Source organism: Elephas maximus, chromosome 27 (genome assembly GCF_024166365.1).
Source record: "Elephas maximus indicus isolate mEleMax1 chromosome 27, mEleMax1 primary haplotype, whole genome shotgun sequence".
NCBI classification, from domain to species: Eukaryota; Metazoa; Chordata; class Mammalia; order Proboscidea; family Elephantidae; genus Elephas; species Elephas maximus.
The window spans coordinates 18137219-18153655 of NC_064845.1; the positions used below are offsets into that span (position 1 = coordinate 18137219).

Here is a 16437-nt window from a genome sequence, read left to right on the forward strand (position 1 = left end):
ATGTCAAATACTACTTTTGTCTTTTTTCCTTAATAAGATAACTGAATTTTGATTGGGTTCATTGCTTTTTAACACAAGGTCAACATTTGCCTGTCTTCCTGGATGCTAGGGGCAGTCTTATGACACATTATCTGGCCTTGGAATACATCCTGTTCTGTCTACTGGGATTTTGTGACAAGTACAAATTCCAGGAATCTTTAGAAAAATGGACTGTGCCCTTCCACTTGCCCTTCTCCATCCTGTTGTCTGAATTTCACCCATGATGGCTGGTCCTAGAGCTGCCATGTTGGGTCATGGAGCTAACACTGCATATTGAGGATAACCAAGAGGCTAGCAGTTCAGATCCGCCAGGTGCTCCTTGGAAACTCTATGGGGCAGTTCTACGCTGTCCTATAGGGTCACTATGAGTGGAAATCGACTCGACGGTAATGAAAGAAGAAGTCTGGAACCTGATGCTCATAGAGCCTCCTTAACAACTCGAGATTTCCCATAGTTATGTGAGAAACAGATAAACTATCTTATTCCATCACCTATTATTTGAAGTTTTCTGCTATCCACAGATATTTTGTAACCTGTCATGTGTTCTATCCCCTTGAGCAGTTCTTTCTTTCAGTAAAGCTTTGAACAGGCATATTCATTAAGGTTTTTTTTTTTATATAGATGGTATAAATTAATTCTGGGAACAATTTACAGCTTTACTTGGTAACTGACAGGTTGATTCTGGGTTTTCTCTCTCTTGCTTTCTAATCTTAAACTGCAAGATCTTGAATGATAAATGCAGGCCTGACCTAACATTTTTTGAAAATGGCATCCAGTGAATTGCTGTTCAGGTATCAGACAGTTGGCATAGAGATAGATAACAGATGTGCAGCTATAGTTATAAATAAATTTGTAAGCCATTGACAGATTTGCCAAAAGTTTGCCTCTATAGGATTAGTGGGAGATGACTAGAATTCAAATGCCCAGTGTGCCAAAATATGCCTCAAAGAGAGCTTGCCTTTATTTTGAACAAAAGGCACTTACCCTAGGCAAAAATAAAACATTAAACAGATATTTTCCAACTGATAAAGTAGCTTGGTACATGTAGTTTTCTATATGGGGAGAAGTTTCTTGTGTCAGCAGTTCATGTGACAGGCCAATGATGAAGTGACTTCCTCTGCTCATGTTAAATGGCGAACTGCTTATTTCCCAGTTCATTGGGAAGATTTAGAGCTACAGGCTACAGGGCGAGGGCCACCTGCTCGTTCACTCACTGATGGTTTGGTAGTACATCAGTAATTCTGAGAACCCGTGATGGTTTGTGGCCTTGTTTGTCACTGTAGCTTTATGCGTAACTCATCAATTTATAGCAGTGATTATATCCATCTTCACGGAATACTGACCCAGAGTTTGAATTGCCAGATATTTAACTCTCAGATTTCTGGACCTGTGTGAGGCACTTCAACAATCTCTTCAAAAGCAAAGACCAGCAGTATTTTGGAATTCCAGATAATGTGTTTTTTAGGCAATTTGCCTCCATAAGATGCTTGGATTCACTACCTTAAGTATTATGTATCTTGAATACACAGCATCTAGAATAGTATCTGACCATCACAGGCACTCAGTAAATGCTGAATAAACTGAATACATGCTGGAATAATTTGGTGAGAGATTTGAGTGGAAATTTGAAGAAGAAAGATGACCCTGACTGTTTCTGGATGTTTTTATTTGGAATATGGACCCAACATATTAGGTTATGGAAAACCTAACTGGTACAAACTTTTGCATAAATGTGTCCTACATTTGTTTCAGGTATGTTCAGGTATGGGATGTACGTGGTTTTATTTTAAAAAGTATTTTTCAGCAGGCTTTGAGAACTCATATTTGAGCTACAGCCAGAAGGAAGCCCAAATGTTCTGTTTTTAAGAACATTTTTAAATCTAGTGAACAGAAATCTATATTCTAGTTAGTATGATGTTGCATTGACCAACACTTCAGCAATCTGTACTGTTAATGGAAACCCTGGTGGCTTAGTGGTTAAGAGCTATGGCTACTAACCAAAAGGTCAGCAGTTGGAATCTACCAGATATTCCTTGGAAACTCTATGGGGCAGTTCTACTCTGTCTTATAGGGTCACTATGAGGCATAATTGACTTGACGGCAGTGGGTTTGGTTTGGGTTTGGTAGTATTAATGACTCTAAATTCTCATATTGATTCTCTCTCCTCCTTCCCTCATGCATCTTTCCATGCACTCCTTTCCCCACCACTGAAATATTAGGATAAGCATATAAAATTTCTGTTTTTATAGATCAAAACTGGTCAGATGCTGGCAGTTTTATATAGTTTATATGTATGTGCATACAAATATTTTTTAGTTGGGTTGGTATCAAATTGAGAGTGGGAGAAACGCACTTGGTCTGAAAGGAAATTGCTCTTTTTCACTCGTTGATTTTTTCTTTGGAATCTAGAAATCCACTAGAGGTCTCATAACTTGCATCAAGCTTCATCTATGCGTCATAATAACAATAGCATCCTGGGCAATAATGGCTATTACTATCATATATTGAGAAGGTAACATTTTTAAATTTATTGCCTCCTGTCATTCTTGTGATGCCAGGCTCCGGAAGGACAGGAAATGAGTCTGTTTCCTTCACCATCATAATCCAGTATCTAGCACATTGTTTGGTACTTTTTTTTTTTTTATAGATTCTAATGAAGCCCTGGTGGTGCAGTAGTTAACAGTGTGGCTGATAACCAAATGGTCAGCAGTTCGAATCTACCAGCTGCTCCTTGAAAGCCCTAGGGGGAAGTTCTACTCTGTCCTGTAGGATTGCCACGAGTCGGAATCGACTCAACAGCAATGGACAATGGGCTACAGATTCTAATAACAGTTGATACAAGAGTTAATGCAAGAATAAGTATGGATTATTATTTCCACTGTGCCAATGGGAGGCTTGAGATTTTAAAAGGTTATATAATTTGCCCAATGTCAGCAAGTGGTGAAACTGGGATTGGAACTCAGATCTTGTGACCACAAAGTCTATGCATTTCATGACAATCAAGAACCTCCTGTAGCCACAAGAAGGAAGATACATTTGGGGGAGTTTACGTGACTTTGTTTCTTATTTTCTTGAGGGCCTAGAAAAATCTGACATGAAAACTTGCAATGAATTATAAGTATAGAGAAAAATGAGGGAGTGGCAGTTGAAATTAAGTGTGATGATAGTCAAGCCAGTATTCCTAAAAAAAAAATGAAAGAAAGGAAAAGATTTTTAAAAAACCTGTTCATATTCCAACCAAGAAATAAAAGAGAAAATAAATTTGAGCATTTCTTTGCGGGTAACTTTAACACATATTAAAACGTTCAAGAAGGAAAAAAATTAAATATTTCCAAAACACTGCCTTGCTCCCTCTTCTTTTTTAATGTATGATGACAGACACATGTAATGTTTTAACTGAAAGGGACCTCAGAGCACCTCGTCGGGTGGTTTTTTCCATCCCTTCCCCTTGAGCCGTAAGGGTCCCACAGGGAGTCCTCAGTAACCATCTGAAGAGGGATCAGCTAGCATATGTGGAGAGGAGGACCAGGAAGGTAGGCATTGTTTCTTGTGTTCCTCCACCCCCAAGGTGTAGCAGAGCAGCTATTCTTTATTCTGTATGACATCAACTGTTAAAAAAAGGAAGACTGATTATTTTTTCTGCAAGAAATTTTAAGAACATCACTATGCCCATAACATCAGGATGGGACAATCCAGCATTTGTTTTATGGATGAAATTGTGTTCCTTCAAGCTATGTGTGGGTATCTTAACCTTTATACCTGTGGCTGTAATCCTGTTTGGAAGCAGGGTTTTCTTTGTTATGCTAATTAGATCATACCAAGTAGGGTAGGTTCTAAATCTAATCACTTCTGAGTTATAAAAAGAGATTAGACACACACAACACACATGGGAGTGGGGGGACAGAAGGAAGGGGGAGATAAATGCCATGTGAGGATCATCTACAAGCCAAGGAAACAAGGTGTCAAGAAGCAAAGAAGTACCTGGGACTACCTACAAGGAAGGAATTTACATGCTGAGACCCTGATTTGGACTTACAGTCTCCAAAACTAGGAGGAAATATAAATTTCTGTTCTCAAAATCCACCCACTTGTGATATTTGTGTTACAGCAGCGCTGAGGACCTAAGACCTAAGGCATATTGCCCAGAAGAATATCATATATTCTTTCATTTATTCCAGATTGCTCTAAAATCCATTCTTTCAATTAATGGATTGTTAAATTTTAAGGCCCTGTATCAGAGTCACCAACAATATACATGTTGCAAAATCCAGTGGATATTTCTATGCTCTCCTTTTAACTGACATAGCAGCAGCAGTCAATCAGCATAGCCATTCCCTTCTTGGAGCTTTTCTCTTTCAGGGCTTCCATGATTCCAGATTCTGTAGGTTATTTTCCTTTCTCTGTGGCTACATTTCCTGCTTCTCCTTTTCTTCCTTCACGTCTTCCAGTGAAGTCTATATATTGGGATGCTGTTTATATATGAGGATGCTTCTGGGCATGAAAGTTTGTTGACTACATAGACATTTAAATGAAAAGAAAAATAAATAAATCTAGTCTTTCACCCAAAGAATGACAAACACTAATACTGGGAGTTCCAGACAATGGGAGAGCCATGGTCAGGAGAAGCTGTGGACCTGTTCTGCTTGGAAGTTTGCTTACAGGACGATGCCTACAGAAATAAACACAATGTTCAATAAATAACTTAAAGGAAACGGAGCTCCATAATCCCTCATTGAAAAACCAAAATTTGCAATAATTTTGCCAACTTCATGCCTGATTTTACTCTAGGTCTCTCTGCAGCTTGAATCACTGAATCATTCCTGAAGTTCTTTTGTTGTTTTAACACATTAAATTAGCTCATTACTGCTGAATATGTAGTGGAAAATAGCATCTGTTTACACTGTAATAAAATAAAAATTACTTACCAGTAACAGAATAAAGAGCAATTTGCAAAAGCTAATCATATTTGTGCACTTGTCTGCAAAAAGTAAATTGTTAATATATGCCCAAAGAGGGAAAATCACTTGCTGGTTTAGGCACTGGAAGCAGTGATATTAACAAGCGTCACTTAGACAACTCCTGTGTTCAAGCTGGATCTAAAATGTCCCAACTTTTCATGAATATGTGGATGTTTATTAATTTTACCGACTTACTTTGACCCTGGAAAGTTCAGACAATTTAGAGATTCAGAGAATTACACAGTCAGATGCTCTATAAATTTTTTTTTAGTATTTTCCAAGTCAAAATTTTAATATTATTTAAGAAAAACGCTTTTGACTTTTGTCACTGCTGGTCACATGTACTGTTGGAAAAACATGGCGAATGCAGTCCCTGTTTTGATCCCTCTTGCCAAGAGCATTGAAATAAAGGTATGTTTAAAAATTGAAAATTAACGTTTGAAAATACAAAAAAATATAGACTAGAATTGTAGTTTTAATGGACTCACTGAATTGCAGCTTTTTGTTTGTTTTTTACATGCAGAAGCCAAAAACCCATTGCTAGAGTCAATTCTGGCTCTAGCGACCCTATAGGATGGAGTAGAGCTGCCCCACAGAGTTTCCAAGGAGTGGCTGATGGATTCAAACTGCCGACTTTTTGGTTAGCAACCATATCTCTTAACCACTGTACCACCAGGGCTCCAAAGAGTGCTTAAATTTTCTAATTACTCATACCTTTACATGTTACATTTATAAAATTTCAAAGAATGTGATTTATAGGAGAGACCCTTTTTCTTTGATTGTAATTAACACAGACGACATGTTCAAAAGTATGTTTAGGTTTTTTTGTTTTGTGTTTTTCTCCTGTATTTCTAAGGGGGAGAGAAAGAATCTCATGTGAAGATAATCTAAGTTTCCTCTTTCTAGATGCCAAGATGGAGTCTATTCAGCTAGTACAGTCCTACTTCAGACATGATAATAATACTCATTAAACACAGCTCTCTTACTTCCTCAACCCTGGATTAGTCCTCCCATCCAACCTTCTAAACCAAACCAAAAATAAGGTTCCTACAAATGGCTAACTCCATCTGCTTCAATTTTAATTCAAAGCAACCTCACTGCCAGGTCTGGAGGACACCTCATTTATTGTAGCCTTCTATAGTCAGACTTTATCAATCCCGTGTTTTTGTTCTCATGATATAACTTTTACTCCATTACTTTAGCCTCTAGACACCAAATGTTGAGATGTGATATTTCATATTTCAGAGAGAAATGTTGCCTTTCTAGTAAACTTACTTTAAGGTGAGGATGAAAAGAGCAACCTGAAGGTTTTAAGTACTCTAAGAGACATTTTTAAAAGCTAAAAAAAAAAAAAAAATGTGATGCAGTCTAGCTCAATGAAGAATTTGAAAATATATTATACCATGCACCATCAGATGGATTCTTAGTGCGTTCGTTCAACTGTTGCAGCTGATTAAGGATTGTGTCTCAATGGTTGAACAGGAGAAAATCCTTATTTGCCTTTCAAATGGCATTTACTAGTAGCTTCAGTTACCATCTGTTGATGACAACTCCCCAATTTAGCTACAGCTAGACTTCACCCCCACGCTCCAGACCCATGTAGCTAATTGCAGAGCCCATATTTTACTTACATGTCTCAAAGGCTCTTCACACGTAACATCTCAACCCAGCTCATGCTGTTTTTTCTGCAGCTTTGGTTTTTTTTTTTTTTTTGGTCATAGAGCAGTAAAGAAAAGTGCTTTTTGCTGCTGCCCAAATATTTTCCAAAGACTGGAAAGAAACCATTATTTGAAAAGTTGGTAGAGTTTCCCAGATTCTACCCAAAAAATGTCTTGCTTCAGAACTCTCTGGCCACAGGGGTATCCTGAGGTGGATCAGGTCACCTGAGCTGCTTTTGTTTAAACACATTTTCTTGCCCTTTTTTTCCCTAAACCCACAGAAGTATAGTTTCTTCACAGGTTCATCTGTTTCCAGTGCTCCAACCCAGGCTTCAAATTGATTTATATAGGTGAACCCTAGTTTTTCTTTATTTTGGCCAAAACTGGGGGCATTTATTCTTATTATTGAGTTCCTTTTCTATGCCAAGTCAGGAAAGGCATGCATTAGGTTTGTATCCTTTCACCATACATATTCAGTCTGTGTGCTGAGCAAATAATCCAAGAAGCTGGACTATATGAAGAAGAATGGGGCATCAGGATTGGAGGAAGACTCAGCAACTACCTGAGTTAAGCAGATGACAACCTTACTTGCTGAAAGTGAAGAGGACGTGAAGCACTTACAGATGAAGATCAGAGATTACAGCCTTCAGTATGGATTATACCTCTACATAAAGAAAACAAAAATCCCCACAACTGGGCCAATAAGCAACTTCATGATAAATGGGGAAAAGGCTGAAGTGGTCAAGGATTTTATTTTACTTGGATCCACAATCAACATCCATGGAAGCAGCAGTCAAGAAATAAAAAGACGCGTTGCATTGGACAAATCTGCTACAAAAGACCCCTTTAAAACATTGAAAAGCAAAGATGTCACCTTGAAGACTAAGGTGCGCCTGACCCAAGCCACGGTGTTTTCAGTCACCTCCCATGCATGTGAAAGCTGGACAATGAATGAAAAGGACCGAAGAAAACCTTTGAATAAGGAAGACCTTTGAATTGTGGTATTGGAAAAGAATATTGACTATACCGTGGACTGCCAGAAGAACGAACAGAAGAACGAACAAATCTGTTTTGGAAGAAATACAACCAGAATGTTCCATAGAAGCCAAAATGGCAAGACTACATCTCACATACTTTGGACAAGTTGTCAGGAGGGATCAGTCCCTGGAGAAGGACATTTGCTATGAGTTGGAACTGACTCAGTGGCACCTAACAACAACAACAACATTCTATGACAGAGGCATTGTTGGTTCAATGATAGAATTCTCCCCTTTCATGCAAGAGATGAGTTCAATTCCTGGCCAGTGCACCTCATGTACAACCAGCAATTATGTGTCTGTCAGTGGAGGCTTGTGTGTTGCTGTGATGTTGAACAGGTATCAGTGGAGCTTCCCAACTAATACGAGTAGGATGAAGGGTCTGGTGATCTCCTTCCAAAACTCAGTCAGTGAAAATCCTGTGGATCATGCAGTTACAGTCCCCACAGCAGAACATATGGATGGAGCAGTACCAGGCAGCACTCTGTTCCGTTGTGCATGGGGTTGTCATAAGTCAGAGGCCAACTTGATGGCAGCTAACAACAACAACTCTGTCCCAAGAGGCCTTAGGTACTTTAGATAATTTATCTCATCGGACTGAGTAAAGGCTTTGCCAATTTCTCTTATTGCTGGTGTCTTTTCCTCCTGGCTTCCTAGGTATTCTTTATGTAACTCCTCTTTGCAGTAGGAGTTGCAAATATTTCTTGTAGTTTTTCAAACCTTTTTACTTTGCTTATGGTGTTTTTTTACATAGAAGATTGGTAAATGTAGCTTAATTTCTGAATCTGACTTGTTCTCCATTCTATCTCCGGTGAATAGTGTCTGGCCCATGGTAACTGCTTGGTGAATCCTTTGTATATGAGTGAACTTGAATGAATGAACTGTGAATGAGGACTTGACCACAGCTAGACTTTACCTTTTAGGGTCCAGGTTCTTGAGGTCGTTTGTGGTTTCATTCTCTGTCTTTTTGCCGCGTACCCAAAGTAATTCAGAAAATTGTTATGGTGTTTAATACCAACAAAATGACTGGCACAAATACAAACCATAATTCTGGGGACCCAGTGGATCTTCAGGACAAGTTCATTAAAGGGACAACCAGAACAATTCTCAGAGTTATTAGCTAGACATGAGGAATGGTGCAAAACTATAGAGGGAAGCCCTTCCCTGATCTTCTTCAGCAAATACAAAGAATATATAATTTTGTGGATTTATAGGATGGAAATAGGTTAATGTTGAAATGATCGATTTCTTTTCATTGTTTTAAAACATAAAACATTCCATTTTGAAAGTTAAAAACAAATATATTAACAGAGAAGTAGCATTCCTTGAGTACTGAAAAGTTCTATATGCGTATTTAAAAGAATTTGGACTTTTAGATAACTCTTAAAATGCAGAGTTATCACTGGAATTGTTCCTGGGATTTCCCAGATTAAAAAAAAAAAAAAAGCCTGTTAGTTATTCATTAAAATTTTAAAAAGGTAAAACACTCTCCATATTATTCCTTTGCTACATCCCATGCGAAGACAGCTCCCATAAATAACACAATCTGTGGTTGATGATAAGCTTCGTCCCAAAGAAAAAATAATAGTTTGTGTTTGTGCCAGATGTTTTTCCAGTGTTAAGTGCCATAAAAATTCCCCAAAGTGTGTTCAACAGATAAGGCAAAGTGCCAAAGAATGGCAGAAAATTAAGTTGAACCCTGTTCACATGCAAAAATCCATCGAGACACCATATGCATATTTCCATTTTAAAATCAAAATATGAAATTAATTCAACATGCATTTAATAGGTGCCTATTTAGGTATGTATAGATGGTGGGGACAGAAGGATAAGTAAGATCAGGCCAGCATCTCTCTGTTGAGGATTCAGGCTATTAGGGGACACAAACATTTAACCCTTCTTGTGCACTGTGTAACTACTGTAATGCAGGCTTCCCAGAAACTACAAAGGGGAAGTGACGTGATGAAAATCCATTTGCTAGGCAAGTCAAGGAGCTCCAGGCAGTAGGAACTACTCATACAAAGGCTTAGAAATGATTTCTTCTTGTGATATTTTCCTTAAGAGACTAAAAGGTAAGACTATCATATCATTTTGTTTAAGATTCCTAGGTGGCATGAACAATTTGTGATCAACTGCTAAGCTAAGGTTGGCAGTTTAAACCCACCCTGAGGTACCACAGAAGATAGTCCTGGAGATCTACTTCCTTTAAGATCAACCAAAAAAAAGTTGCTGTCGAGTTGATTCCAACTCATAGCGACCCTACAGGACAGATTAGAACTGCCCCATAGGTTTCCAAGGAGCTGCTGGTGGATTTGAACCGCCAACCTTTTGGTTAGTAGCTGTAGCCCTTAACAACTGCATCATCAAACCCTATGGAGCAGTTCTACTCTGTAACACACGGGGTCGCCGTAAGTTGGAATCTACTCGATGGCAACTGACAAAAATAATTATTTTGCTTATCTAAACTGCAAGCAATTGTTAGAAAGCAGACTTGGTGACTGGTAGGACCCTGGGAGGAAGCCGGAGTTACTTAGAGGAAGTATGCCTGTCACGCCAGGAAGTAAAGAAGTTTTTCTCTGCTGACACCAAATCCTATGACAGCTTGACCTTTGGACATATGTTTCTTAGATTCAACATCTCTAAATCCCTGCAGGCGTTTTTCAAGTGGTATGTGGCAATCACACACACGCACTGAGCACAGTGTTAAGCTGTGGTACTTGTGAAGGGATTTTGTGCAATGGGAGTCATTAGACAACTGTTCAGTTAGACGATTTCTCTGAATTCACTCAGTTCCGTACAAGCCTGAGATTTTTGTGATTGTATCACTAGAGTTAGAATTCATTTGAGGTCTCTGGATTGCAAAAAAGCTCCCAAAAAGATTTAGCTGGAGTCAAGAGTTACTTTTATTTATATTAGACAGTATGAGGCAATTTTTCAAGCCCACTGTCATGAGGTGTCCCCAGTCGGGACTCCACCACTGGAGTTCATTGAGGCAGCTGTTTGAATTCCAGAAAGGACAACCGTAGTGGTTTCCTTCACAGCAGAAACCAGGCAAAAATTCTCAAATGAGATTCTCTCACTCATTGGAGTTCTGTCTACTCTATTGGGTCACATCAGATACTTGAAAACATTAAATACTTAATGTTTAGGTAAGATGAAGCTGTTAGCGGAGTTAAGAAGCTTTGAAAAGATAAGTGAGTCTATCTGCATTATTTTTTTACAACCAGAAAAGTACTTCATGACAAAGTGTTTTCCTTCATTATAAAATAGAAGTTAGACTTAGCTAATGTATCTGAGAAATTGTGACATGTCTCTTTTACTTTGTTTATTTGGATTTTTTTTTCTCCCAGTGAAGAGTGGTGGTATATAAAAATCACTGTGCTCTTGTGGTATGATCTTTTTCTTTCTTTCTTTCTCTTTATTCCTGTGGCTGTTATGGTTAGTTTCTGTATTGAAGGGTACAGAAGACAGGAACACTTTTAAAGTAAAATATCACTCACCGGAGTTCAGGAAGCCCACTGCCATCAAGTTGTTCTGACTCATAGCAACCCCATAGGGTTTCCAAGGCTGTAAATCTTTATGGAAGGAGACTGTCACATCTTTCTCCCACAGAGCAGCTGGTGGGTTTGAACTGTCAACCTTTCGGCTAGCAGTTGAGTGCTTTAACCACTGTGCCACCAGCACACTCTTAATTGAATCATATGGTTCACTTTTGGACTTAATGCAAGTGAGTTTTAATTTTCATTTATAGTATAGGCATTTACTTCCCTGTTAACTATACAATCATGAGATAAAATACATTATTAAATATCTTATAGGGGTTGCTATGAGTTGGAATCAACTCGATGGCAATAGTTTTTTTTTTAGTTTTATATGGGACATGTAATTAAGGAATAAATATATATCGTGTCTTTTTCCCCATCACTTAAGAGAATTTGAAAGATACACGTATTTACAGTAAGAAGAAAAATTCATAACAAAGACCTATTCTGTCTTTAAGTTTCTTCTTCAAATATTTTGTTAAAGATAATACAGAGAGCGCCCTCTCTTAGTTTACCAGAATGGTTTTTGTTTGCCTGCTGGCTAGGGATTTCTCTCAGTAAAGAACTTGACCTAAGTAAAGAAAGAACCTAGACATGGCTAACTCCAAATCAGATTAATGAAAATAAAACAGTGGGTTAAATACTTATTTGGTATAGTGAAGTTTTAATAGTTGTGACACTGGGCTTGACCTTCGCTAATTTTTTCTAGAGCTAGGGGTTCCCCCAGGCCACTCAAATTGGATCACAGCAGACCATTAAATATCCAGGTAAAAGTAATGGGGTCAGAGATCAGGCTGCACCAATTATTAGCTTGAAGAGAAAAGGTAAAATCTTGAAAGAGAAAATCACAGGAATTTGGAAAGCATGTTTATGTGGCTTTTGGAATTGTAAGCAGACTTCCAAGGTTGATTTGCTATTTTGGTTCATCCCTCTTGGACAGATGGTCCCAGATTACATATGCATCTATCTGAGTTACATACGGGGCTCTGAACCTTCGAGTTTCTAACAAGTTCCTGGGCAATGCTAATGCTGCTGATTAGGGACCAATTCGGAGAACCACTAGTAGAGCAGTGGCTCTCAAAATTTATCATACATGAGAATCACCTGGGGTTCCTGTTCAAATGTAGATTCTGATTCAGTGTATCTAGGGTGGAAATACAAATTCTCAGTAAGTGTTTGAAAGGAAGAAACCAGTTTGAAGCCCTGGTGTATGCCTTGTTTTTAAGGAAAGAAATTTTTGATGATTTTTCCTGGGTAATAGACATTGCTCAAGGATGATATAGACATATGTAAATATATATTAATTTTTAAAATCCTGGACTTTGGGTACATATGCAAAAAGGAACCATTTTGGGACAAATCACACTAAGCCTTAAGGTCAATGGTTCTGAAACTTTAGTGTACATCCGAATCACCTGGAGGGCTTGTTCAAACAAGGACTGCTGAGTTTCTGATTCAGTAGGTCTGAGGGGAAGGTTGAAAATTTGCGTTTCCAACAAGTTCCCAGCTGCCACTACTACAACTACTGCTGGTTTGTGGGGCGGGGGCGGGGAGGGGAGAGAAGGTTGGGAACCATTGCTTTAAAGGAATGGTAAATGTAACTGAGTTCATCATAAAGGAATTAAGAAAGAGAAACGACTTGGACATCTTCCACTGGTGTATGCAAAAGTGATATTCGAAATATTTTATTTAACAAACCATTTGGCAGGGACACTGACCGATTAGAATGTACCCTGGTACTAGCCCATATGGCTGGCCCTGTGCACACTGCCTCAATATTAAGCTTGAGTGGGTGTATGTAGCATAAAGCAATTGTACAAAGATGAATAAACAATTTTTAACTTTTTTTCCTGGAATTATCTTGCAGTAGTTCTCAGAATATAAATCTGAAATAAGCCTTTTAGAATTTAGGGTGGTCTGAGTCAGAATCGACTTGACGGTAGGCAATGGGTTGGATTTAGTTTTTTATAACATATTTTATCAGTTTATTTCTCTTCACCTTCAAAACAATGATCTAAGGTAAAATAAAAGAAATTAGAAAATTTTATTTTTTAAAAAAAGAACTCCCCTGGCTTAAGTATTTTCTTTCCTCTCCCTAAGGAGAATGATGACTTCTTTAATAACCATTATTTTTTTTTCTTTTTCTGATGTTACATTTTAATCTGATAATGTTAATTTTATATTAATAAAAACATACTATGTGATGAAAGTACATGAAATCACAAAATAATTCAAGACCACCTGTTGGTTTTGAGTCTCACGTGTTCATGAAAATTCATTGGTTGTGGTAACCAGATATACGTGTTTGCAATAATGTTCCTAGTTTGTAAAAGCAGATTAAGGCCTTTTATGTAAAATGTGGAGTAAAATTGTACAAGGTATCCGTGCTAATGGAGCAAATGATACCTGAGTGTTGGGTTTTCACGGGATAATAGTGCTTTGTAAAGCTTCTTACTTAAAGGAGGGTAAATGTGTGTGCCTGTGTGTATTTCAAAGGATGACCCTCCTCCTTCCCAAATGTTAACCAGGTAATAATTATTTTTTTCATGGTTAGGAGCTTCCATTGCATTTAAACTCGAAGGCTTTTTGAAATAGTATAGGTAGAATTTGAAGATCGGCTGGATATTGATGGCTAGGATGTGGTGATAACATTTAAAACAACATCATTCTATTTTATAGGAATGTGTGTGCATATCTTTAATGTCAGCACTTGCCCCTGGGGTGACACTTGTTAAATTTCTTGGTGTCATCTGCTATTTCAAGGTCTGTTGTAGTGATTTTTATTACACAATGTCCTAATATCCCACCTATTATATATATAAATATGAATTATGAAAAGCCCACTTTTTATTTTTCTGCTGACTTCTGTGTGTATTATGATCACCTGATTCTGTCTTAGTTTTCAAATATGGAATTCTAAAGAGTACTGTAATAAAGTAGCCTGCTTACATATTTAATGTTGAAATCATTCCTGTGAAAAAGAACGATTTGGTTGTATCTGATGGTTCCCAGGTTTCTGGGAATTACCTGGCCCAAAGACTGGCTAATACATGTTGGGAAACAACCTGTGGGGGGCTGGGGAGGGATGGGTAGGGAGTATGGTGCTGGCTTACATCCTGCTGTCTCTCTGCCCAAGGAGAAGTAGATGAGGCTCAGGGAGACATCACTGGCCAACTGCTGTTTTTTAAAAAACTCTCCCAGCAGGATCCTTACTTACTGTGGCTTTGTCTACACTGACAGAAAGATTAAAGGTGTCTGTAAGATCTGTCCAGTCCAGTGAAGTGGCTTAAAGGACTAAGGGGAGCTGGCTGAGTTTTCCTTTCTTTCTCGTTTTCTTGATAAAAGTCCTGCTCTCCTGTATCAAGATGGACCTAGAGTTAGCGGGTCAATACGCATTGACTGGAGCCCCTGCTTGGTACAAATACTTAACATGTTTGTCTTCTAACCAAAAGGGTGGAGGTTTGAGTCCACTTAGAAGTACCTCAGAAGAAAGCCCTTGTGATCTACTTTTAAAAGATCAGCCATTGAAAACCACAGTTCAACCCTGACACACATGGGGTTGCCACATGTAGGAATTGACTCAATGGCAACTAATTCCCGCCTCCCTCCCCCCGCTCTGGCTTATGCATAAAAAAAATAAATAAATAAAGCCTAGAAAAATTAGTGCTAGAAACTCTTTGGATAACCTGAAAGCAGCCCAGTAAATTCTAGAAACATTAAATAAAATTTGACAATACAGAAAATTTTAAACACCTAGATTTTCCACATATACCCCTACCCCACCCCAACACACATTCCTTACACAGATACAATCACATCGATTTCCTCTGCTTTCATCACCATTCACTCTACTCTGTCATTTCGCCAACATTCTACTTGTCTTGGTCTCTCCATGGTACTTTGGACCCTTATATTATTTGCATTTTTTTCATTTTGGAGGTAGGTTTCAAAAACAAAAAAAAAAAAATTTTTTTTTTTTTTTTTACAAGGTTTAGTTACCATTATTTAGTTCAATCAAGGTGCTTTGGGACTATTATTCAATGAAAAAACATGGGTATGCACCCATTTTTTGTTTTGTCCTTTTTTTTAAAAAAAGATATCAGGCATCTCAGTTGGGAGCTCACCAACTTTTAGTCATTTTGCTCCCCCCATCTACCCATAACACCCTGAGGCATTTCACTTATTGGAGAGAATTAGCTTAGCTATATGTGTAGGGAGCGTGTGTTTTGTTTCGGTAACTTGCTGGGTTCTTATAGAGTAAGTGTCTTAATTTCAAAAATAGTGACATTCACCTGGTCCCTATGATTGTGGTAAAACAAGGTGTTGTCTGGTTTGAAATACCACTGAGAAGTAGATAAGATTTGTTAGGAATCTTAAAAAGGTATGTTTTGGAGGCATAAGTGGAAAAAGCACTGTTAATCTAAACCTTATCTTTGAATATATATATTATATATAAAGCCATCTGTCCTATCACTAGGGATAGAGGTACTGCCAGAGGGAAGGGGACTTTGTTTTAAGGAAAAGTATGCCACCTGCCATGAAAAGATGACCAACTATATTGTGATTTCATTGAATATAGCATATTGCTCTCAGAAGACAAGGTCAAAGGACTTGATTTATTAAAAAAGAGACCGGGGAAAAAAGGGACACAACTGTGTCTATCAAAGTGGCATTCTCCATGTAGAATCAAGCCAATCCAATCTATCACTGGGTCTTCAATTAACTACAGCATGTCTTAACTTCATAATTTGGCTCACACTATGTCTTTTGATGTTTTGTGTTGTTGAAAGCTTGTAACTGATGCATGAGTGTGCTCTCTGTTCAAACCGTTTCTAATGTATAATTTCCTTGTCCAGTGTTCTTTCAATAAGGGTACCTGGCCTTTAACGATATCTTGTCAGAATGATGCAAATGAAGGTGTGAATTTTCTATGTATCTATTTATTAAACTATCTTATCCTGCAACATCCTACCTCCCTGCCCTGTGGATGTTGTGACAAAGAGAACAATATGATAATTATTGTTCTGCAAAATGGAAAACTTAGTTTAAATAAGCAATGGGAAGCGATGGATAGTCTAACGAGAGTCATGCACTGATATTTCTTCTTTCTGAGGTAGTATTTTTTTTAACTTTTGGAATAGGAAAACCTGTTGATTTATGAGTCTCCTTGCTTCTCCACACCACACAAAGGCTTTTTCTCCCA

The 16437-nt window shown here is 38.0% G+C and overlaps 1 protein-coding gene across 6 annotated transcripts in view; it reads left to right on the forward strand.

The window, feature by feature from the left end:
- The window catches only part of ZNF385D (zinc finger protein 385D), a 999751-nt gene that overhangs the window by 879042 nt on the left and 104272 nt on the right, over positions 1 to 16437 (forward strand). The window lies entirely within an intron of this gene.